Source organism: Schistocerca cancellata, chromosome 6 (genome assembly GCF_023864275.1).
Source record: "Schistocerca cancellata isolate TAMUIC-IGC-003103 chromosome 6, iqSchCanc2.1, whole genome shotgun sequence".
NCBI lineage: Eukaryota > Metazoa > Arthropoda > Insecta > Orthoptera > Acrididae > Schistocerca > Schistocerca cancellata.
In genome coordinates, this window is record NC_064631.1 from 117,316,870 (window position 1) to 117,340,430 (window position 23,561).

Consider the following 23,561-nt stretch of genomic DNA (forward strand, 5'->3'; position numbering starts at 1 on the left):
ATTGGTCATTTTACTGTCTAGGTAGTAGAATTTCTTGACTCCATCTACTTTGCGAGTCTCAATTCTGATGTTTCTCGCTGTTCTCATTTCTGCGCCAACAATATCTGCTTCCTATTACCCACTGTGACTTCCGTCTCTCCTTTTCTGCTGATGATCATCTCCTCAACCTCACCCATCTCCTATTCCAACGGCTCAGTGACCGTAAATCCGCCCTCCTTTTCTCCCTTGACCGAGAGAATGCATACGACCGAGTATGGCATTCCGCTTTCTTTTTGAAACTCTAGACTTATGCGCATCCCGTCAGCTATGTCCGCCTTACTGAATCTTTCCTCTCCAATCGCCCATCCTGTGCCATTGCAGAGTTCCGTTCTTTCCCCCTTCCTTTACGTCTCATACACTACTGATAAGCCCAAACATCCTCCTCCCATCCAACTCCTTCAGTATGCTGATCACACCTCTTTCCTCGCCCTCTGTCCTACGCTACAGATCCCTCTGTCCTTTATTTATTTGTTTATTTATTTATTTCTTTCTTTTTTAAGTCATCAGTCTTCTGACCAGTTTGATGCGGCCCACTATGAATTCCTCTACTCTGCTAACCCCTTCATCTCAGCGTTGCACTCGCAACCTACGTCCTTAATTATCTGCTGGATGTATTCCAGTCTTTGTCATCCTCTGCAGTTTTAACTCTCTATAGCTCTCTCTACAACCTTGGAAGTCATTTCCTGACGTCTTAACACACATCGTTGTCTCTGCTCCTTGTCAGTGATTCCAGTGCTTCTTACGTCCTTCTTCCTCCGTCAGTCATTGGGTTTTTACTGTCTAGGTAGTAGAATTCGTTGCCTCCATCTACTTCGTGAGCGTCAATGAAACAATGTCAAGTTTCTCGCTGTTCTCATTTCTGCTACTTCTCGTTACAGATCATATACAGAAGGACTGACGGTCACGAAGTAGATGAAGTCAAGAAATTCTACTACCTAGACAGTACAGACATGTAAAGAAGTACCGGTCGTGATGTGTAATGAGAAGCGGCAGAAATGAGAACATAGAGAAACTTAACATCAGGATTATCTTCACTTTCACTCAGGACGGCAATGAAATCTGCGAATCGTATCAATGATATCCGTTCACCTTGAATTTTAATTCCTCTCCTGGACCTTCCATTTAATTTCATAATTGATTCTTCAAAGTTCAGATTGAATAGTAGGGGCGACAGACTACATCGCTGTCTTATGTCCTTTTTAATCCGAACACTTCGTTCTTGGTCGTCCATTCTTGTTATTTCCTCTTGGCTTTTGTACATATCGTATATTACCGGTCTCTCCCTATAGCTTTCATAAATTTTTCTCAGAATTACGAACATCTTGCACAATTTACGTTGTCAAACGCATTTTCCAGATCGATAAATCTTCTGAACGCGTTTTATTTTATTTAGTCTTGCCTCCATTATCAACAGCCACGTCAGAATCGCCTCTCTGGTGCGTTTACCTTTCCTACAGCCAAGCCAATCGTTATTTATAACATCTTATATTTTCTTTTCCTTTCTTCTATATATTATCCTTGTCAGAAACTTAGATGCATGAGCTGTCAAGCAGATTGTGCTATAATTTTCACACTTGTCACCTCTTTCAGTCTCCGGAACTGTGTTGATGATATATGGTATGTTGGCACACTCATAAATTCTACACACCAACGTTAATAGTCGTTTTGTTGCCACTTCTTCCAAAGATTTTAGGAACTTTGATTTGATTTTATCGACCCATTGTGTCTTATTTGATCTTCAGTGCTCCAAAGCTTTCTTAGATTCTGATTCTAATACTGGATCCCGTATCTCTTCTAAATCGACTCGTGTTTCTTCTTCTATCACATCAGACAAACCTTTTAGAGCATAGAGGTCTTCTACCTATCCGCTGTATCCTCTATATTTATCAGTGGTAGTCACACTGCACTTTTAATGTTACCACCCTTGCCTTTAATTTCACCGAAGGTTGTTTTGACTTTCTTAAATGCTGAGTCAGTCTTTCCGACAATCATTTCTTTTCCGGTTTCTTCACATTCTTCATGCAGTCATTTCATCTTAGCTTCCTTGCACTTCCTATCTATTTCATTCCTCAGCGACTTGTATTTCTATGTTTCTCATGAATTTTTGTACTTATTTCTTTCATCATTCAGCTGAAGTGTTTCTTCTGTTACCCATGGTTTCTTCGCAGTTACCTCCGTTATACCCATGTGTTTCTTTACAGCTTCTGTGATGGCCCTTTTTGAGAGATGTCTATTCCTCTTCAACTGTGCTGCCTACTGAGCAATTCCTTATTGCCGTATCTATAACCTTAGAGAACTTAAAGTGAATCTCCTGACTAATCTCTTAAACTTCAGCCTACTCTTCATCATTAGTATTTTGTGATCTGCTTCTATATCTGTTCCTGGGTACGCCTTTGAGTGTAGTATCTGATTTCGGAATCTCTGTCTGACCATTATGTCATCGAATTGAAATCTCCCTGTATCACCCGGCCTTGTCCAAGTATATCTCCTTCTCTTGTAATTCCTGAACAGAATATTCGCCATTACGAGCTGAAAATTATTACAGAACTCAATTAATCTTTCTCCTCTCTCATTCCTCGTAGCAAGCTCATATTCTTTGGTAACCCTGTTTTCTGTTTCTTCCCCTATAGTCCCTCATGACAATTAGATTTCCATCTCTCTTTACGTACTGTATTACCCTTTCAGTATCCTCATATCCTTTCTCTACATCTTCATCTTCAGCTTGCGACGTCGGCATCTATACCTGAATTATCCTTCTCGATCTGAGTTTGCTGTCGATTCTGACAAGAACAACCGTATCACCGAACTGTTCGCTGTAACACATTCTCTGGCCTACCGTCCTGTTCATAACGAATCTTACTCCCGTTATACCAATTTTTGCTACTGTTGATGTTACCCCATATGTATCTGACCAGAAGTCCTTGTCTTCTTTCCATTTCACTTTACTGACCCCTACTACATCCAGATTGATCCTTGGTATTTCCCTTTCCAGATTTTCTATCTTCTCTACTACGTTTAAGCTTTTGACATTCCATGCCCCGACTTGTAGAACGTTATCCTTTCGTTGGTTATTCAACCTATTTCTCATAGTCACCACCCCTTGGCAGTCCATCAGGGAGATCCGAATGGGGGACAAATCCGGAATCTTTTGCCATTGGAGAGATTATCGTGGTACTTTTTCAATTACAGGCCAAATCTCCTGTGGATACACTTATGTGTCTAATGCAGTGGTTTCCATTGCCTTCTGTATCCTCATGCCGTTGATAAATGCTGATTATTCCCTCCGTAGGGTCATTTTACCAATGCAAAGTTAGGAGAGTGCCCTGAACCTCTGTCCAGTCCTCCACCCTCTTTGACAAGGCTGTTGGCACAGTGATGGTAACTTCTCATGCCGGTAATATTTGTTCGCCAATGCTGAACATTAATTAAAGTCTAAGTGGTTGGGGTTTCGAGCCCTTCACTGAGGACGTTTTGATTACTAATCAAACACACTACCCCTAGACCATGGGTGCCAACCCTCCATCGTATGCTCCAGAAACCCTAATGATTACTCCAAATTCACCTGAGTCAGTTTACCTCCTGGTGTAACGAATGGCTCCTTAAGACTATCGCGTCCAAAATCCAGACAGACGCACTACCCACACTTCCGTCTCTGTGATTTCTACCTCACCATTTACGACTATGCCATCCAGTTAAGTAACACACTAAAATATCTCCCACTAACCTTCGACCGACAACCAACATGGAAGCCACACTTGACTCCCACAATTCTGTTGTGTCTCCTCATCTTTCTGCTCCTAGTGTGCTGTTGCCTTTCTATCTAGGCATCCAACCAATCCTACACCTGCAGACCCTCCATGTCCTCTCCCAAAGAAATTTCGTCTCCCTCTCGTGGACCACGCCCAAACATACAGCCATTGTACCAATTCCTGAATCCACTTACCCTATCAGCCCCCCACCTCATACCACACGTCCTCTCGTCCACTTCATTGTCGCCATCCCATTCCCTTTTCCTCTCATGTCTATAGATCCCAATACCAGCTTTCCCTCTCTCCCTCTTTCCGCAGCTCGTGGTCGTGCGGTAGCGTTCTCTCTTCCCGCGCCGGGGTTCACGGCTTCGATTCCCGGCGACGTCAGGGATTTTCTCTGCCTCGTGATGACTGGGTGTTGTGTGCTGCCCTTAGGTTAGTTAGGTTTAAGTAGTTCTAAGTTCTAGGGAACTGATGACCATAGATGTTAAGTCCCATAGTGCTCAGAGTCATTTGAACCTCTCTCCCTCTAACCCACAGCCATCCCTGCCTCATCACAACTTTTTACCAGTCTTAGTTCTACATCATCACCACTTCCCATTCTCTCTCTGCACCCAGCCTTCCTTTCCCCTACACTCTTAGGGCAGGTCCTATCCCAGTTTCAGTGAAAGTGTACAGTGATCTGTTGTTAATGTGCAGTGTATCTTCTGACATGTTCAGTGTTCTTTTTCAAAGTGTTTAGTGTTCCTCAAGTGTTTCTCAAGTGGTTTTAAATGTGTTGTCTGTCCACATTTTATCACTGTTTTTAAACAGTTCATTAAGGGAGTATTCTCCATTTAACATCACCTTTTAAAGTAATTTTAATTGATAATACATATGTCTTCTTGCTTTGTTTTTATCTAACCATCTACATTAGAGACATGTTCAACTGGATGAAGGGATGAAGTACGAGTTGATTGTACCGCTGCCCCCCCCCCCCGCTCTACCCACATTGGGCAAGGGAGAATGAAATAACAATTTAAAAAAAAAAAAAAGAACACAGCCCCGCGGTCAGTGCTTTAACTCTTGACGACGATGGTGGAGATAGCCATCGAAAACTCCAGTTTTTTTTTTTTTTTTTTTTTTTTGCACTGATGCAATTTAAAAACCGAGAAGATTTTATTCAAGCTTAAACTAATCTCGTTAATCCAAGGTGGTGAACTAGATTCTTAGTGATGGACAAATTTTCTCGTGTTTTGTTATGTCTATATTATGAGCACCAATTTATTTCAACTAAGTGCCAATGCATTCTAGAAGTTGAGCTCTAATCCTCAGTGAAGCCTTTGTCTTTCATAATTCAACATTCAATATGTGCTTTTCCTCTATATATCTGTGGTTCAAGTCTCCCACATATGTTTATTTTCCCTTTGTTTGTTTACACTTCAGCCAGTTAATTTATTTCGGCAGAAGTAGTCTGCATTTTAAACTAAATTAGACTGGCCCCATAACATGGGAGTGATAGTTCCAAGCAGTGCACACCACCCCGGAGTGCGATATTTTTGTAAGTATTCAATTTATAAGTTAATTTAAATAGTTGAGAAAAATGGCTCAAATACAATATACAAAATTCGAAAAATAGTTGCGACGTCTTCCTCCTCCTTTTCTTCCTTATACCATTCTCAAGAGCACCCCACCATGAAAGCTATAATTCACATATATGTTTCGTACATTCAGAACTTCCCTTCATTTTCAGACAGTTACTTTCTAAGGTTTCCAGCATGACCTTGCCTGCATCTACATCTACATCTACATGACCACTCTGCAATTCAGAATTAAGTGTCTGACAGAGGGTTCATAGACCAGTCTTTGGTCTATTCATCTACCGTTCGAGCGCTGGGAAAGACAAACATTTCAATCTTTCGATACGAGTTGTGATATCTCTTATTTTATAACGATGATCATATCTTTCTATGTAACAGGTCACCAACGAATTATTATCGCATATGGAGGAGAAAGTTGTTGACTGAAATGTCGTGAATAGAGAACGCACAATCTCAGTATAGGTACACTATGTGATCAAAGGTATCTGGACGGATGACTGGAAATGACTTGCAAGTTAGTGGCGCCCTCCATTGGTAACGCTGGAATTCAGTACGGTGTTGGGCCATCCTTAGCCTAATGACAGCTTCCACTCTATCAGGCATACGTTCAATCAGCTGCTAGAAGGTTTCTTGGGGAACGGCAGTTCTTTCTTCACGAAGTGCTGACTGAGGAGAGGTACCGATGTCGGCCGGTGATACCTAGCACGAAGTCGGCGTTCCAAAACATCCCACATGCGTTCTTTAGGATTCAGGTCAGGACTCCGTGCAGGCTAGTCAATTACTGGGATGGTTGGTTTATTTGGGAAAGGAGACCAGACAGCGAGGTCCTCGGTGTCATCGGATTAGGGACGGACGGGGAAGGAAGTCGGCCGTGCCCTTTGAAATGAACCATCCCGGCATTCGCCTGGAGCGATTTAGGGAAATCACTGAAAACCTAAATCAGGATGGTCGGACGCGGGATTGAACCGTTGTCCTCCCGAATGCGAGTCCAGTGTCTAACCACTGCGCCACGTCGCTCGGTAATTACAGGTATGTTATTGTCGTGTAACCACTCCGCCACAGGCCGTGCTTTATGAAAAGGTGCTCGATCGTCTTAAAAGATGCAATCACCATCCCAGAATTGCTCTTCAACAGTGGGAAGCCAAAAGGTGCTTAAAACGTCAATGTAGGCCTGTGCTGTGATAGTGCCACGCAAAACAACAAGAGGTGCAACCCCCCTCCATGAAAAACCCGACCACGCCATAATACCACCGCCTCCGAATTTTACTATTGGCACTACACATCCGGCAGATGACGTTCACTGGCATTCGCCATACCCACAGCCTGCCGTCGGATCGCCACATTGTGTACCGTGATTCGTCACTCCACACAACGTTTCTCCACTGTCGAATCGTCCAATATTTACGCACCTTACACCAAGCGAGGCGTCGTTTGTCATTTACCGGCGTGATGTGTGACTGCAGCTCGACCATGAAATCCAAGTTTTTTCACCTCCGGCCTAACTGTCATAGTACTTGCAGTGGATCCTAGTGCAATTTGGAATTTCTGTGTGATGGAATGGATGGATGTCTGCCTATTACAGATTACGATCCTCTTCAACCGTCGGCGGTCTCTGTCAGTCAACAGAGGAGGTCAGGTGGTTCAAATGGCTCTGAGCACTATGGGACTTAACATCTATGGTCATCAGTCCCCTAGGACTTGGAACTACTTAAACCTAACTAACCTAAGGACATCACACAATACCTAGTCATCACGAGGCAAAGAAAATCCCTGACCCCGCCGGGAATCGAACTGGTGAACCCGGGCGTGGGAAGCGAGAACGCTACCGCATGACCACGAGCTGCGGACAGGAGGTGAGCCTGTAGGCTTTTGTTCTATTTGTGTCCCTTCACGTTTAAACTTCACTATCACATCGGAAACAGTGGGCCTAGGGATGTTTCGGAGTGTGGAACTATCGCGTACAGACATATGACCTGTCCACTTTCGAAGTCCGTGAGTTCCGCAGAGCGCCCATTCTGCTCGCTCACGGTGTGTAATGACTACTAAGGGCGCTGTTATGGAGTACTTGGTAGTAGGTGGCAACGCAGTACACCTAATATCAAAACATATGAAACTTCCTGGCAGATTAAAACTGTGTGCCCGACCGAGACTCGAAATCGGGACCCTTGCCTTTCGCGGGCAAGTGCTCTACCAACTGAGCTACCGAAGCACGACTCACGCCCGGTACTCACAGCTTTACTTCTGCCAGTACCTCGTCTCCTACCTTCCAAACTTTACAGAAGCTCTCCTGCGAACCTTGCAGAACTAGCACTCCTGAAAGAAAGGATATTGCGGAGACATGGCTTAGCCACAGCCTGGGGTATGTTTCCAGAATGAGATTTTCACTCTGCAGCGGAGTGTGCGCTGATATGAAACTTCCTGGCAGATTAAAACTGTGTCCCCGACCGAGACTCGAACTCGGGACCCTTGCCTTTCGCGGGCAAGTGCTCTACCAACTGAGCTACCGAAGCACGACTCACGCCCGGTACTCACAGCTTTACTTCTGCCAGTACCTCGTCTCCTACCTTCCAAACTTTACAGAAGCTCTCCTGCGAACCTTGCAGAACTAGCACGCCTGAAAGAAAGGATATTGCGGAGACATGGCTTAGCCACAGCCTGGGGGATGTTTCCAGAATGAGATTTTCACTCTGCAGCGGAGTGTGCGCTGATATGAAACTTCCTGGCAGATTAAAACTGTGTGCCCGACCGAGACTCGAACTCGGGACGTTTGCCTTTCGCGGGCAAGTGCTCTACCAACTGAGCTACCGAAGCACGACTCACGCCCGGTACTCACAGCTTTACTTCTGCCAGTACCTCGTCTCCTACCTTCCAAACTTTACAGAAGATCTCCTGCGAACCTTGCAGAACTAGCACTCCTGAAAGAAAGGATATTGCGGAGACATGGCTTAGCCACAGCCTGGGGGATGTTTCCAGAATGAGATTTTCACTCTGCAGCGGAGTGTGCGCTGATATGAAACTTCCTGGCAGATTAAAACTGTGTGCACGACCGAGACTCGAACTCGGGACCCTTGCCTTTCGCAGGCAAGTGCTCTACCAACTGAGCTACCGAAGCACGACTCACGCCCGGTACTCACAGCTTTACTTCTGCCAGTACCTAGTCTCCTACCTTCCAAACTTTACAGAAGCTTCTGTAAAGTTTGGAAGGTAGGAGACGAGGTACTGGCAGAAGTAAAGCTGTGAGTACCGGGCGTGAGTCGTGCTTCGGTAGCTCAGTTGGTAGAGCACTTGCCCGTGAAAGGCAAAGGTCCCGAGTTCGAGTCTCGGTCGGGGACACAGTTTTAATCTGCCAGGAAGTTTCATATCAGCGCACACTCCGCTGCAGAGTGAAAATCTCATTCTGGACACATCCCCCAGGCTGTGGCTAAGCCATGTCACCGTAATATCCTTCCTTTCAGGAGTGCTAGTTCTGCAAGGTTCGCAGGAGAGCTTCTGTAAAGTTTGGAAGGTAGGAGGCGAGGTACTGGCAGAAGTAAAGCTGTGAGTACCGGGCGTGAGTCGTGCTTTGGTAGCTCAGTTGGTAGAGCACTTGCCCGTGAAAGGCAAAGGTCCCGAGTTCGAGTCTCGGTCGGGGACACAGTTTTAATCTGCCAGGGAGTTTCATATCAGCGCACACTCCGCTGCAGAGTGAAAATCTCATTCTGGAAACATACCCCAGGCTGTGGCTAAGCCATGTCTCCTCAATATCCTTTCTTTCAGGAGTGCTAGTTCTGCAAGGTTCGCAGGAGAGCTTCTGTAAAGTTTGGAAGGTAGGAGACGAGGTACTGGCAGAAGTAAAGCTGTGAGTACCGGGCGTGAGTCGTGCTTCGGTAGCTCAGTTGGTAGAGCACTTGCCCGCGAAAGGCAAGGGTCCCGAGTTCGAGTCTCTGTCGGGCACACAGTTTTAATCCGCCAGGAAGTTTCATATCAGCGCACACTCCGCTGCAGAGTGAAAATCTCATTCTGGAAACATACCCCAGGCTGTGGCTAAGCCATGTCTCCGCAATATCCTTTCTTTCAGGAGTGCTAGTTCTGCAAGGTTCGCAGGAGAGCTTCTGTAAAGTTTGGAAGGTAGGAGACGAGGTACTGGCAGAAGTAAAGCTGTGAGTACCGGGCGTGAGTCGTGCTTCGGTAGCTCAGTTGGTAGAGCACTTGCCCGTGAAAGGCAAAGGTCCCGAGTTCGAGTCTCGGTCGGGGACACAGTTTTAATCTGCCAGGAAGTTTCATATCAGCGCACACTCCGCTGCAGAGTGAAAATCTCATTCTGGACACATCCCCCAGGCTGTGGCTAAGCCATGTCACCGTAATATCCTTCCTTTCAGGAGTGCTAGTTCTGCAAGGTTCGCAGGAGAGCTTCTGTAAAGTTTGGAAGGTAGGAGACGAGGTACTGGCAGAAGTAAAGCTGTGAGTACCGGGCGTGAGTCGTGCTTCGGTAGCTCAGTTGGTAGAGCACTTGCCCGTGAAAGGCAAAGGTCCCGAGTTCGAGTCTCGGTCGGGGACACAGTTTTATTCTGCCAGGAAGTTTCATATCAGCGCACACTCCGCTGCAGAGTGAAAATCTCATTCTGGAAACATACCCCAGGCTGTGGCTAAGCCATGTCTCCTCAATATCCTTTCTTTCAGGAGTGCTAGTTCTGCTAGGTTCGCAGGAGAGCTTCTGTAAAGTTTGGAAGGTAGGAGACGAGGTACTGGCAGAAGTAAAGCTGTGAGTACCGGGCGTGAGTCGTGCTTCGGTAGCTCAGTTGGTAGAGCACTTGCCCGCGAAAGGCAAGGGTTCCGAGTTCGAGTCTCGGTCGGGCACACAGTTTTAATCTGCCAGGAAGTTTCATATCAGCGCACACTCCGCTGCAGAGTGAAAATCTCATTCTGGAAACATCCCCCAGGCTGTGGCTAAGCCATGTCTCCGCAATATCCTTTCTTTCAGGAGTGCTAGTTCTGCAAGTTTCGCAGGAGAGCTTCTGTAAAGTTTGGAAGGTAGGAGACGAGGTACTGGCAGAAGTAAAGCTGTGAGTACCGGGCGTGAGTCGTGCTTCGGTAGCTCAGTTGGTAGAGCACTTGCCCGTGAAAGGCAAAGGTCCCGAGTTCGAGTCTCGGTCGGGGACACAGTTTTAATCTGCCAGGAAGTTTCATATCAGCGCACACTCCGCTGCAGTGTGAAAATCTCATTCTGGACACATCCCCCAGGCTGTGGCTAAGCCATGTCACCGTAATATCCTTCCTTTCAGGAGTGCTAGTTCTGAAAGGTTCGCAGGAGAGCTTCTGTAAAGTTTGGAAGGTAGGAGACGAGGTACTGGCAGAAGTAAAGCTGTGAGTACCGGGCGTGAGTCGTGCTTCGGTAGCTCAGTTGGTAGAGCACTTGCCCGTGAAAGGCAAAGGTCCCGAGTTCGAGTCTCGGTCGGGGACACAGTTTTAATCTGCCAGGGAGTTTCATATCAGCGCACACTCCGCTGCAGAGTGAAAATCTCATTCTGGAAACATACCCCAGGCTGTGGCTAAGCCATGTCTCCTCAATATCCTTTCTTTCAGGAGTGCTAGTTCTGCAAGGTTCGCAGGAGAGCTTCTGTAAAGTTTGGAAGGTAGGAGACGAGGTACTGGCAGAAGTAAAGCTGTGAGTACCGGGCGTGAGTCGTGCTTCGGTAGCTCAGTTGGTAGAGCACTTGCCCGCGAAAGGCAAGGGTCCCGAGTTCGAGTCTCGGTCGGGCACACAGTTTTAATCTGCCAGGAGGTTTCATATCAGTGCACACTCCGCTGCAGAGTGAAAATCTCATTCTGGAAACATACCCCAGGCTGTGGCTAAGCCATGTCTCCGCAATATCCTTTCTTTCAGGAGTGCTAGTTCTGCAAGGTTCGCAGGAGAGCTTCTGTAAAGTTTGGAAGGTAGGAGACGAGGTACTGGCAGAAGTAAAGCTGTGAGTACCGGGCGTGAGTCGTGCTTCGGTAGCTCAGTTGGTAGAGCACTTGCCCGTGAAAGGCAAAGGTCCCGAGTTTGAGTCTCGGTCGGGCACACAGTTTTAATCTGCCAGGAAGTTTCATATCAGCGCACACTCCGCTGCAGAGTGAAAATCTCATTCTGGAAACATACCCCAGGCTGTGGCTAAGCCATGTCTCCTCAATATCCTTTCTTTCAGGAGTGCTAGTTCTGCAAGGTTCGCAGGAGAGCTTCTGTAAAGTTTGGAAGGTAGGAGACGAGGTACTGGCAGAAGTAAAGCTGTGAGTACCGGGCGTGAGTCGTGCTTCGGTAGCTCAGTTGGTAGAGCACTTGCCCGCGAAAGGCAAGGGTCCCGAGTTCGAGTCTCGGTCGGGCACACAGTTTTAATCTGCCAGGAAGTTTCATATCAGCGCACACTCCGCTGCAGAGTGAAAATCTCATTCTGGAAACATACCCCAGGCTGTGGCTAAGCCATGTCTCCGCAATATCCTTTCTTTCAGGAGTGCTAGTTCTGCAAGGTTCGCAGGAGAGCTTCTGTAAAGTTTGGAAGGTAGGAGACGAGGTACTGGCAGAAGTAAAGCTGTGAGTACCGGGCGTGAGTCGTGCTTCGGTAGCTCAGTTGGTAGAGCACTTGCCCGTGAAAGGCAAAGGTCCCGAGTTCGAGTCTCGGTCGGGGACACAGTTTTAATCTGCCAGGAAGTTTCATATCAGCGCACACTCCGCTGCAGAGTGAAAATCTCATTCTGGACACATCCCCCAGGCTGTGGCTAAGCCATGTCACCGTAATATCCTTCCTTTCAGGAGTGCTAGTTCTGCAAGGTTCGCAGGAGAGCTTCTGTAAAGTTTGGAAGGTAGGAGACGAGGTACTGGCAGAAGTAAAGCTGTGAGTACCGGGCGTGAGTCGTGCTTCGGTAGCTCAGTTGGTAGAGCACTTGCCCGTGAAAGGCAAAGGTCCCGAGTTCGAGTCTCGGTCGGGGACACAGTTTTAATCTGCCAGGAAGTTTCATATCAGCGCACACTCCGCTGCAGAGTGAAAATCTCATTCTGGAAACATACCCCAGGCTGTGGCTAAGCCATGTCTCCGCAATATCCTTTCTTTCAGGAGTGCTAGTTCTGCAAGGTTCGCAGGAGAGCTTCTGTAAAGTTTGGAAGGTAGGAGACGAGGTACTGGCAGAAGTAAAGCTGTGAGTACCGGGCGTGAGTCGTGCTTCGGTAGCTCAGTTGGTAGAGCACTTGCCCGTGAAAGGCAAAGGTCCCGAGTTCGAGTCTCGGTCGGGGACACAGTTTTAATCTGCCAGGAAGTTTCATATCAGCGCACACTCCGCTGCAGAGTGAAAATCTCATTCTGGACACATCCCCCAGGCTGTGGCTAAGCCATGTCACCGTAATATCCTTCCTTTCAGGAGTGCTAGTTCTGCAAGGTTCGCAGGAGAGCTTCTGTAAAGTTTGGAAGGTAGGAGACGAGGTACTGGCAGAAGTAAAGCTGTGAGTACCGGGCGTGAGTCGTGCTTCGGTAGCTCAGTTGGTAGAGCACTTGCCCGTGAAAGGCAAAGGTCCCGAGTTCGAGTCTCGGTCGGGGACACAGTTTTATTCTGCCAGGAAGTTTCATATCAGCGCACACTCCGCTGCAGAGTGAAAATCTCATTCTGGAAACATACCCCAGGCTGTGGCTAAGCCATGTCTCCTCAATATCCTTTCTTTCAGGAGTGCTAGTTCTGCAAGGTTCGCAGGAGAGCTTCTGTAAAGTTTGGAAGGTAGGAGACGAGGTACTGGCAGAAGTAAAGCTGTGAGTACCGGGCGTGAGTCGTGCTTCGGTAGCTCAGTTGGTAGAGCACTTGCCCGCGAAGGCAAGGGTTCCGAGTTCGAGTCTCGGTCGGGCACACAGTTTTAATCTGCCAGGAAGTTTCATATCAGCGCACACTCCGCTGCAGAGTGAAAATCTCATTCTGGAAACATCCCCCAGGCTGTGGCTAAGCCATGTCTCCGCAATATCCTTTCTTTCAGGAGTGCTAGTTCTGCAAGTTTCGCAGGAGAGCCTCTGTAAAGTTTGGAAGGTAGGAGACGAGGTACTGGCAGAAGTAAAGCTGTGAGTACCGGGCGTGAGTCGTGCTTCGGTAGCTCAGTTGGTAGAGCACTTGCCCGTGAAAGGCAAAGGTCCCGAGTTCGAGTCTCGGTCGGGGACACAGTTTTAATCTGCCAGGAAGTTTCATATCAGCGCACACTCCGCTGCAGTGTGAAAATCTCATTCTGGACACATCCCCCAGGCTGTGGCTAAGCCATGTCACCGTAATATCCTTCCTTTCAGGAGTGCTAGTTCTGAAAGGTTCGCAGGAGAGCTTCTGTAAAGTTTGGAAGGTAGGAGACGAGGTACTGGCAGAAGTAAAGCTGTGAGTACCGGGCGTGAGTCGTGCTTCGGTAGCTCAGTTGGTAGAGCACTTGCCCGTGAAAGGCAAAGGTCCCGAGTTAGAGTCTCGGTCGGGGACACAGTTTTAATCTGCCAGGGAGTTTCATATCAGCGCACACTCCGCTGCAGAGTGAAAATCTCATTCTGGAAACATACCCCAGGCTGTGGCTAAGCCATGTCTCCTCAATATCCTTTCTTTCAGGAGTGCTAGTTCTGCAAGGTTCGCAGGAGAGCTTCTGTAAAGTTTGGAAGGTAGGAGACGAGGTACTGGCAGAAGTAAAGCTGTGAGTACCGGGCGTGAGTCGTGCTTCGGTAGCTCAGTTGGTAGAGCACTTGCCCGCGAAAGGCAAGGGTCCCGATTTCGAGTCTCGGTCGGGCACACAGTTTTAATCTGCCAGGAGGTTTCATATCAGTGCACACTCCGCTGCAGAGTGAAAATCTCATTCTGGAAACATACCCCAGGCTGTGGCTAAGCCATGTCTCCGCAATATCCTTTCTTTCAGGAGTGCTAGTTCTGCAAGGTTCGCAGGAGAGCTTCTGTAAAGTTTGGAAGGTAGGAGACGAGGTACTGGCAGAAGTAAAGCTGTGAGTACCGGGCGTGAGTCGTGCTTCGGTAGCTCAGTTGGTAGAGCACTTGCCCGTGAAAGGCAAAGGTCCCGAGTTTGAGTCTCGGTCGGGCACACAGTTTTAATCTGCCAGGAAGTTTCATATCAGCGCACACTCCGCTGCAGAGTGAAAATCTCATTCTGGAAACATACCCCAGGCTGTGGCTAAGCCATGTCTCCTCAATATCCTTTCTTTCAGGAGTGCTAGTTCTGCAAGGTTCGCAGGAGAGCTTCTGTAAAGTTTGGAAGGTAGGAGACGAGGTACTGGCAGAAGTAAAGCTGTGAGTACCGGGCGTGAGTCGTGCTTCGGTAGCTCAGTTGGTAGAGCACTTGCCCGCGAAAGGCAAGCGTTCCGAGTTCGAGTTTCGGTCGGGCACACAGTTTTAATCTGCCAGGAAGTTTCATATCAGCGCACACTCCGCTGCAGAGTGAAAATCTCATTCTGGAAACATCCCCCAGGCTGTGGCTAAGCCATGTCTCCGCAATATCCTTTCTTTCAGGAGTGCTAGTTCTGCAAGTTTCGCAGGAGAGCTTCTGTAAAGTTTGGAAGGTAGGAGACGAGGTACTGGCAGAAGTAAAGCTGTGAGTACCGGGCGTGAGTCGTGCTTCGGTAGCTCAGTTGGTAGAGCACTTGCCCGCGAAAGGCAAGGGTTCCGAGTTCGAGTCTCGGTCGGGGACACAGTTTTAATCTGCCAGGAAGTTTCATATCAGCGCACACTCCGCTGCACAGTGAAAATCTCATTCTGGACACATCCCCCAGGCTGTGGCTAAGCCATGTCACCGTAATATCCTTCCTTTCAGGAGTGCTAGTTCTGCAAGGTTCGCAGGAGAGCTTCTGTAAAGTTTGGAAGGTAGGAGACGAGGTACTGGCAGAAGTAAAGCTGTGAGTACCGGGCGTGAGTCGTGCTTCGGTTGCTCAGTTGGTAGAGCACTTGCCCGTGAAAGGCAAAGGTCCCGAGTTCGAGTCTCGGTCGGGGACACAGTTTTAATCTGCCAGGGAGTTTCATATCAGCGCACACTCCGCTGCAGAGTGAAAATCTCATTCTGGAAACATACCCCAGGCTGTGGCTAAGCCATGTCTCCTCAATATCCTTTCTTTCAGGAGTGCTAGTTCTGCAAGGTTCGAAGGAGAGCTTCTGTAAAGTTTGGAAGGTAGGAGACGAGGTACTGGCAGAAGTAAAGCTGTGAGTACCGGGCGTGAGTCGTGCTTCGGTAGCTCAGTTGGTAGAGCACTTGCCCGCAAAAGGCAAGGGTCCCGAGTTCGAGTCTCGGTTGGGCACACAGTTTTAATCTGCCAGGAAGTTTCATATCAGCGCACACTCCGCTGCAGAGTGAAAATCTCATTCTGGAAACATACCCCAGGCTGTGGCTAAGCCATGTCTCCGCAATATCCTTTCTTTCAGGAGTGCTAGTTCTGCAAGGTTCGCAGGAGAGCTTCTGTAAAGTTTGGAAGGTAGGAGACGAGGTACTGGCAGAAGTAAAGCTGTGAGTACCGGGCGTGAGTCGTGCTTCGGTAGCTCAGTTGGTAGAGCACTTGCCCGCGAAAGGCAAGGGTTCCGAGTTCGAGTTTCGGTCGGGCACACAGTTTTAATCTGCCAGGAAGTTTCATATCAGCGCACACTCCGCTGCAGAGTGAAAATCTCAATCTGGAAACATCCCCCAGGCTGTGGCTAAGCCATGTCTCCGCAATATCCTTTCTTTCAGGAGTGCTAGTTCTGCAAGTTTCGCAGGAGAGCTTCTGTAAAGTTTGGAAGGTAGGAGACGAGGTACTGGCAGAAGTAAAGCTGTGAGTACCGGGCGTGAGTCGTGCTTCGGTAGCTCAGTTGGTAGAGCACTTGCCCGTGAAAGGCAAAGGTCCCGAGTTCGAGTCTCGGTCGGGGACACAGTTTTAATCTGCCAGGAAGTTTCATATCAGCGCACACTCCGCTGCAGAGTGAAAATCTCATTCTGGACACATCCCCCAGGCTGTGGCTAAGCCATGTCACCGTAATATCCTTCCTTTCAGGAGTGCTAGTTCTGCAAGGTTCGCAGGAGAGCTTCTGTAAAGTTTGGAAGGTAGGAGACGAGGTACTGGCAGAAGTAAAGCTGTGAGTACCGGGCGTGAGTCGTGCTTCGGTTGCTCAGTTGGTAGAGCACTTGCCCGTGAAAGGCAAAGGTCCCGAGTTCGAGTCTCGGTCGGGGACACAGTTTTAATCTGCCAGGGAGTTTCATATCAGCGCACACTCCGCTGCAGAGTGAAAATCTCATTCTGGAAACATACCCCAGGCTGTGGCTAAGCCATGTCTCCTCAATATCCTTTCTTTCAGGAGTGCTAGTTCTGCAAGGTTCGCAGGAGAGCTTCTGTAAAGTTTGGAAGGTAGGAGACGAGGTACTGGCAGAAGTAAAGCTGTGAGTACCGGGCGTGAGTCGTGCTTCGGTAGCTCAGTTGGTAGAGCACTTGCCCGCGAAAGGCAAGGGTTCCGAGTTCGAGTCTCGGTCGGGGACACAGTTTTAATCTGCCAGGAAGTTTCATATCAGCGCACACTCCGCTGCACAGTGAAAATCTCATTCTGGACACATCCCCCAGGCTGTGGCTAAGCCATGTCACCGTAATATCCTTCCTTTCAGGAGTGCTAGTTCTGCAAGGTTCGCAGGAGAGCTTCTGTAAAGTTTGGAAGGTAGGAGACGAGGTACTGGCAGAAGTAAAGCTGTGAGTACCGGGCGTGAGTCGTGCTTCGGTTGCTCAGTTGGTAGAGCACTTGCCCGTGAAAGGCAAAGGTCCCGAGTTCGAGTCTCGGTCGGGGACACAGTTTTAATCTGCCAGGGAGTTTCATATCAGCGCACACTCCGCTGCAGAGTGAAAATCTCATTCTGGAAACATACCCCAGGCTGTGGCTAAGCCATGTCTCCTCAATATCCTTTCTTTCAGGAGTGCTAGTTCTGCAAGGTTCGAAGGAGAGCTTCTGTAAAGTTTGGAAGGTAGGAGACGAGGTACTGGCAGAAGTAAAGCTGTGAGTACCGGGCGTGAGTCGTGCTTCGGTAGCTCAGTTGGTAGAGCACTTGCCCGCAAAAGGCAAGGGTCCCGAGTTCGAGTCTCGGTTGGGCACACAGTTTTAATCTTCCAGGAAGTTTCATATCAGCGCACACTCCGCTGCAGAGTGAAAATCTCATTCTGGAAACATACCCCAGGCTGTGGCTAAGCCATGTCTCCGCAATATCCTTTCTTTCAGGAGTGCTAGTTCTGCAAGTTTCGCAGGAGAGCTTCTGTAAAGTTTGGAAGGTAGGAGACGAGGTACTGGCAGAAGTAAAGCTGTGAGTACCGGGCGTGAGTCGTGCTTCGGTAGCTCAGTTGGTAGAGCACTTGCCCGCGAAAGGCAAGGGTCCCGAGTTCGAGTCTCGGTCGGGCACACAGTTTTAATCTGCCAGGAAGTTTCATATCAGCGCACACTCCGCTGCAGAGTGAAAATCTCATTCTGGAAACATCCCCCAGGCTGTGGCTAAGCCATGTCTCCGCAATATCCTTTCTTTCAGGAGTGCTAGTTCTGCAAGTTTCGCAGGAGAGCTTCTGTAAAGTTTGGAAGGTAGGAGACGAGGTACTGGCAGAAGTAAAGCTGTGAGTACCGGGCGTGAGTCGTGCTTCGGTAGCTCAGTTGGTAGAGCACTTGCCCGTGAAAGGCAAAGGTCCCGAGTTCGAGTCTCGGTCGGGGTCACAGTTTTAATCTGCCAGGAAGTTTCATATCATCGCACACTCCGCTGCAGAGTGAAAATCTCATTCTGGACACATCCCCCAGGCTGTGGCTAAGCCATGTCACCGTAATATCCTTCCTTTCAGGAGTGCCAGTTCTGCAAGGTTCGCAGGAGAGCTTCTGTAAAGTTTGGAAGGTAGGAGACGAGGTACTGGCAGAAGTAAAGCTGTGAGTACCGGGCGTGAGTCGTGATTCGGTAGCTCAGTTGGTAGAGAACTTGCCCGTGAAAGGCAAAGGTCCCGAGTTCGAGTCTCGGTCGGGGACACAGTTTTAATCTGCCAGGAAGTTTCATATCAGCGCACACTCCGCTGCAGAGTGAAAATCTCATTCTGGAAACATACCCCAGGCTGTGGCTAAGCCATGTCTCCTCAATATCCTTTCATTCAGGAGTGCTAGTTCTGCAAAGTTCGCAGGAGAGCTTCTGTAAAGTTTGGAAGGTAGGAGACGAGGTACTGGCAGAAGTAAAGCTGTGAGTACCGGGCGTGAGTCGTGCTTCGGTAGCTCAGTTGGTAGAGCACTTGCCCGCGAAAGGCAAGGGTCCCGAGTTCGAGTCTCGGTCGGGCACACAGTTTTAATCTGCCAGGAAGTTTCATATCAGCGCACACTCCGCTGCAGAGTGAAAATCTCATTCTGGAAACATCCCCCAGGCTGTGGCTAAGCCATGTCTCTGCAATATCCTTTCTTTCAGGAGTGCTAGTTCTGCAAGGTTCGCAGGAGAGCTTCTGTAAAGTTTGGAAGGTAGGAGACGAGGTACTGGCAGAAGTAAAGCTGTGAGTACCAGGCGTGAGTCGTGCTTCGGTAGCTCAGTTGGTAGAGCACTTGCCCGCGAAAGGCAAGGGTCCCGAGTTCGAGTCTCGGTCGGGCACACAGTTTTAATCTGCCAGGAAGTTTCATATCAGCGCACACTCCGCTGCAGAGTGAAAATCTCATTCTGGAAACATCCCCCAGGCTGTGGCTAAGCCATGTCTTCCCAATATCCTTTCTTTCAGGAGTGCTAGTTCTGCAAGTTTCGCAGGAGAGCTTCTGTAAAGTTTGGAAGGTAGGAGACGAGGTACTGGCAGAAGTAAAGCTGTGAGTACCGGGCGTGAGTCGTGCTTCGGTAGCTCAGTTGGTAGAGCACTTGCCCGCGAAAGGCAAGGGTCCCGAGTTCGAGTCTCGGTCGGGCACACAGTTTTAATCTGCCAGGAAGTTTCATATCAGCGCACACTCTGCTGCAGAGTGAAAATCTCATTCTGGATGAAAACATATGTTTTGAGGGTGTCCGGATACTTTTGATCACATAGTTTAGCTACTTGTGTAGACACCTTGCACCGTATATGCGTTCTTTTAATAAAAAGGAATCTTCGCTTCGCTTTCGCCTCAGCATTATCTAGTGTGGTGTTTCCCATTTAAGTTCTTCTTATTAGTAATCACTATCTATTTAGTTGAATTCAAAAGCCTGAGATTTGTGTGTTTTATCGTGTAACTTAAATGTAAAGGATTCCTTTTAGATTTCATGTGGATAACTTCACAATTTTCATTATTTGGAGTCTGGAGTCATTTGTCATTTTTCGCACCATACTGAATGTTGTCTAAATCATTTTGCTATTGGTTTTGATCATCTAATGACTTTACAGGAAGTTAAATGACAGCCGGCAAAAAATTCACATCGTTTACTCGCATTGTCTGCTAAATAATTTATACGTATTAGGAATAGATGACAGTCTATACCTCTTCCTTAAAGAACACTAGACGTCATTTCAGTTTCACTCGATAGTTTCTGTACTTCAATACGAGCTGTGACCTTGCTGCTAGGAAATCACAAATTGAGTCGCACAAGTGAGACGACTGTCCATAGGCACGTGTCTTGGTTAGAAGTCGCTTGTGAGGAACGTTGTCACAAGCCCCCTGCAAATCTAGAAATATGGAATCAGTCTGAGATCCACTGTCCACAGGATAAAGAGCTACATTCTGAATCCATTCTGACTATAGTTAATCGGTTGTGTTCTTCCTGGTAATTAATAATTATTAATGCTTGAAACAGTACATATTCCCAAAACGTATTGCATATCGACGTTAGTAAAACTGGTCGTAATTCAGTGGATTACACCTATTTTATTTCTTGATTATTGGCACCCTGTGACACTTCCAGCTCTCAGCTGTGGATCTTTCGTCTATCGAGCTGTTGGATGTAATTTCTACACATAGATCTATTGTATCATCGTACTCTGAAACGAACATTTTGCTATATAATCTGGACCAGAGGACTTGCTTTTATGAAGTGATTTAATATGCTTCAGTACAGCATGGATATTGTTATAAGTATCTTATGTTAGCAGATATTCACCGTTCTAATTCTGAAACTCTTACTTCGTCCTCATTTGTGAAGAAATTTCGGAAAACCAGGTCAGTAACTGTGCTTTAGTGACAGTGATTGGTAAAATTACCATTGCCCTCACACAGTCAAGATTGTGTCCTAGTGTCTGTATACTTTACACACGACCAGATTGTGTTTGGATTTTCTGTCAGATATAGAGGCAGAGTTTAGTTGCGAAAACTATTAAAACCATCTCGCGTTGAGATCTGCTCTAAATTTCGCAAATTTTAAGAATTTTGAATTAGGCCAACTCTTCAATTGCATCTGGAACAGTGTTATGATCTGTTTTGAGTGCCGTGAGGAACCAGTACACATTTTATTAATTTATTTCATGTATCTTTGAAATTTAGCAACGTCTGGTGTCACTTGTATTCACTAATCTCTGTATCTGAAACTTCATTGACACTAGGCCATCACTACAGAGTGCAGATGGCTAAGATTTCCTCATCTGCTGACTTAAGGTCGATTCAGAATATCTGAGGTTATGTACAGAAACCAAAACTGGTGGCTCCGCTAGTCGATATAGACTCTCAGAATATCACAAGCTCAGGATTTGGTATACGCAAAGGGCCGTAACCACAGCTCAACCTCTTGCCATAGCTTACGTGCATCTTCGGTCTCGGATATCAGACGGACTGTTTAGCTGTTTAAATTTGTTTTGTGCATGGCCCCAGTACTCGTATTGGAACAGCAGCTACCTTCCAAACGTAGCAAAAGATCACATACATACGGACCCGGGTTTTCGAAGTGTGGAAACTGTTTGTACTGCTTGTATAGTAGTTTAGCTGATGGAAAGCTTTGACGTCAGTCACTGACGAGAGTCGGAGTTCACTATGCACTGTCGCAAAAATAGCGTCCTTAGTATCCCATGGCATGGAAAAATTGTTCTTGGTAGCTTTACGCGTTTAAATATGTCATGTTTTTAGAAGACTTAACCGGAGGCACCTATTACAGGCATGTTAATACCAAGTGGTAGAAAATGTTTCCACAGTGACACAACCACTGCAAGGTTGCTGTAGCCTCGAGTGTCAAGTGCAGAACATGTGCCACAACAATTATTCTGCGTGTCAGGAATTCACATTTTAATCAAAAAGTAGTTCTGTTCTGGGCGTGAAGGCCCTGAATCAGTGGCTGAGATGATTCTGCGACCATGTAGGCAGCAGAATCCTCTACTTCCGCCAAAGGGGTTCCGCTTAATAGATCAGGGGTCCACTACACACAACGAACAGTTACACAATTAGCTTGAGCAGTCGGGATTGGACTGGATGGTTTTTTAAGTTGGAGGGACTCGGATAATTACAAAAGAGCTCCTGCCTCAAACGGTGCAGGGAAAACGCAGATCGAGAGCATACCTATCACCAAACGGTAAAACAGCTGTAAATTATCGTAACTGTACTGCGATAGAACCAGAGCTCCAAGCGCTAGTGAAAAGCATTGAAGCTCAAATCGTTGTAGGCACTGTAAGATGGATAAACTGGAGATACGTTAGTGTGAATTTCTTTTTCAAAGGCCAAACGGTATCCAAACAAGCTGACTCATGCAGTTCACCTTGCAGTGCCTTTAAATAGATAGTTTCTGTGAGTTAGTATGGATAGGTAATTAATTATGACTTTCAACTGCTGCGGATCTTCTGGATATAAATTTGGAATAAATTTAGGATTAGTTGCTTTTAAAGATCCCTCGACTAAGATATTGAAGATATTGAACAGCTCCAGCTTTCAAGTATGTACAGTTATAATTTGTGGTGGTCGGCCGTGTTCATAACTGAATATACCGGGTGATCAAAAAGTCAGTATAAATTTGAAAACTGAATAAATCGCGGAATAATGTAGATAGAGAGGTACAAATTGGCACACATGCTTGGAATGACATGGGGTTTTATTAGAACCAACAAAATACAAAAGTCCACAAAATGTCCGACAGACGGCGCTTCATCTTATCAGAATAGCAATAATTATTATAACAAATTAAGACAAAGCAAAGATGATGTGTTTTACAGGTAATGCTCAATATACCCACCATCATTCCCCAACAATAGCTGTAGTTGAGGAATAATGTTGTGAACAGCACTGTAGAGCATGTGCGGAGCTATGGTGAGGCATTGGCGTCGGATGTCGTCTTTCAGCATCCATAGAGATGCGACTTGCGACTTCAGGTAACCCCAAAGCCACTAATTGCACGGACTGAGGACTGGGGACCTGGGAGGCCAAGCATGACGAAAGTGGCGGCTGAGCACACGATCATCACCAAACGACGAGCGCAAGAGATCTTTCACGCGTCTAGCAATACTCTGTTTTTTGTTTTTTTTCGGTTCTAAAAAAATCCCATGTCATTCCAAGCATGTGTGTCAATTTTTACCTCTCTATCTACATTATTCCGTGGTTTATTAAGTTTTCAAATTTATACTGACTTTTTGATCACCCACTGTATATTGTGAGGCTACAGTGAAGATCTCTAGCTCTTTAAATAAATGTCTGCAGGATGATCTTGGATGAGCTCCTGCACTTATTCTGATTGCACGCTTTTGTTCAATGAACACTCTTTTACTCAATGATGAGTTACCCCAGAATATGATGCCATACTAAAACAGAGAATGAAAATAGGCATAGTAAGCTAATTTACTGAATTTACTGAGATGTATATCGCCAAAATTTGCAGTGACCATAATAGCATAAGTAGCTGAACTCAAACGTTTCAGCAGATCCTCAGTGTGTTTTTCCAGTTTAACCCCTCACCAATGCATTCACCTAGAAATTTTGAATATTCTACCTTAGCTACCGACTTATGATCGAAGTTTACATTTATTAATGGTGTCATTCCATTTACTGTGTAGGACTGTATGTACTGTGTTTTGTAAAAGTTTAATGAGAGCCCATTTGCAGAGAACCACTTAATTATTTTCTGAAAAACATCGTTTACAATTTCACCAGTTAATTCTTGTCTGTTGGGTGTGATAGCTATATTTGTATCATTGGTGAAAAGTACCAGCTTTGCATCTTCGTGAATATGGAATGGCAAGTCATTAAAATATTTTAAGTACAGCAGAGGACCCAAGACCGAACCTTGTGGCACCCCATTCTTGATTGTTCCCCAGTCTGAGAAATTGTCAGTTTTTTGCATATTAGGTATGTTTTAAAC

General features: G+C 46.8%; 12 non-coding genes across 12 annotated transcripts; all 12 read left to right on the plus strand.

The window, feature by feature from the left end:
- Nucleotides 1-8,626: 8,626 nt before the first annotated feature.
- On the plus strand, nucleotides 8,627-8,701 carry Trnas-uga (transfer RNA serine (anticodon UGA)). The gene has a single exon. It is a non-coding gene; the product is annotated as a tRNA-Ser (tRNA).
- Nucleotides 8,702-9,529: 828 nt separating this feature from the next.
- Nucleotides 9,530-9,604, plus strand: Trnas-uga (transfer RNA serine (anticodon UGA)). Its single transcript has one exon. It is a non-coding gene; the product is annotated as a tRNA-Ser (tRNA).
- Nucleotides 9,605-9,830: 226 nt separating this feature from the next.
- On the plus strand, nucleotides 9,831-9,905 carry Trnas-uga (transfer RNA serine (anticodon UGA)). The gene has a single exon. It is a non-coding gene; the product is annotated as a tRNA-Ser (tRNA).
- Nucleotides 9,906-10,432: 527 nt separating this feature from the next.
- Nucleotides 10,433-10,507, plus strand: Trnas-uga (transfer RNA serine (anticodon UGA)). Its single transcript has one exon. It is a non-coding gene; the product is annotated as a tRNA-Ser (tRNA).
- Nucleotides 10,508-10,733: 226 nt separating this feature from the next.
- On the plus strand, nucleotides 10,734-10,808 carry Trnas-uga (transfer RNA serine (anticodon UGA)). The gene has a single exon. It is a non-coding gene; the product is annotated as a tRNA-Ser (tRNA).
- Nucleotides 10,809-11,937: 1,129 nt separating this feature from the next.
- Trnas-uga (transfer RNA serine (anticodon UGA)) lies at nucleotides 11,938-12,012 on the plus strand. Its single transcript has one exon. It is a non-coding gene; the product is annotated as a tRNA-Ser (tRNA).
- A 226-nt stretch (nucleotides 12,013-12,238) lies between these two features.
- On the plus strand, nucleotides 12,239-12,313 carry Trnas-uga (transfer RNA serine (anticodon UGA)). The gene has a single exon. It is a non-coding gene; the product is annotated as a tRNA-Ser (tRNA).
- Nucleotides 12,314-12,539: 226 nt separating this feature from the next.
- Trnas-uga (transfer RNA serine (anticodon UGA)) lies at nucleotides 12,540-12,614 on the plus strand. Its single transcript has one exon. It is a non-coding gene; the product is annotated as a tRNA-Ser (tRNA).
- A 226-nt stretch (nucleotides 12,615-12,840) lies between these two features.
- Trnas-uga (transfer RNA serine (anticodon UGA)) lies at nucleotides 12,841-12,915 on the plus strand. The gene has a single exon. It is a non-coding gene; the product is annotated as a tRNA-Ser (tRNA).
- Nucleotides 12,916-13,441: 526 nt separating this feature from the next.
- On the plus strand, nucleotides 13,442-13,516 carry Trnas-uga (transfer RNA serine (anticodon UGA)). The gene has a single exon. It is a non-coding gene; the product is annotated as a tRNA-Ser (tRNA).
- Nucleotides 13,517-16,150: 2,634 nt separating this feature from the next.
- Trnas-uga (transfer RNA serine (anticodon UGA)) lies at nucleotides 16,151-16,225 on the plus strand. Its single transcript has one exon. It is a non-coding gene; the product is annotated as a tRNA-Ser (tRNA).
- Nucleotides 16,226-17,956: 1,731 nt separating this feature from the next.
- Nucleotides 17,957-18,031, plus strand: Trnas-uga (transfer RNA serine (anticodon UGA)). Its single transcript has one exon. It is a non-coding gene; the product is annotated as a tRNA-Ser (tRNA).
- The last annotated feature ends 5,530 nt before the right edge of the window (nucleotides 18,032-23,561 follow it).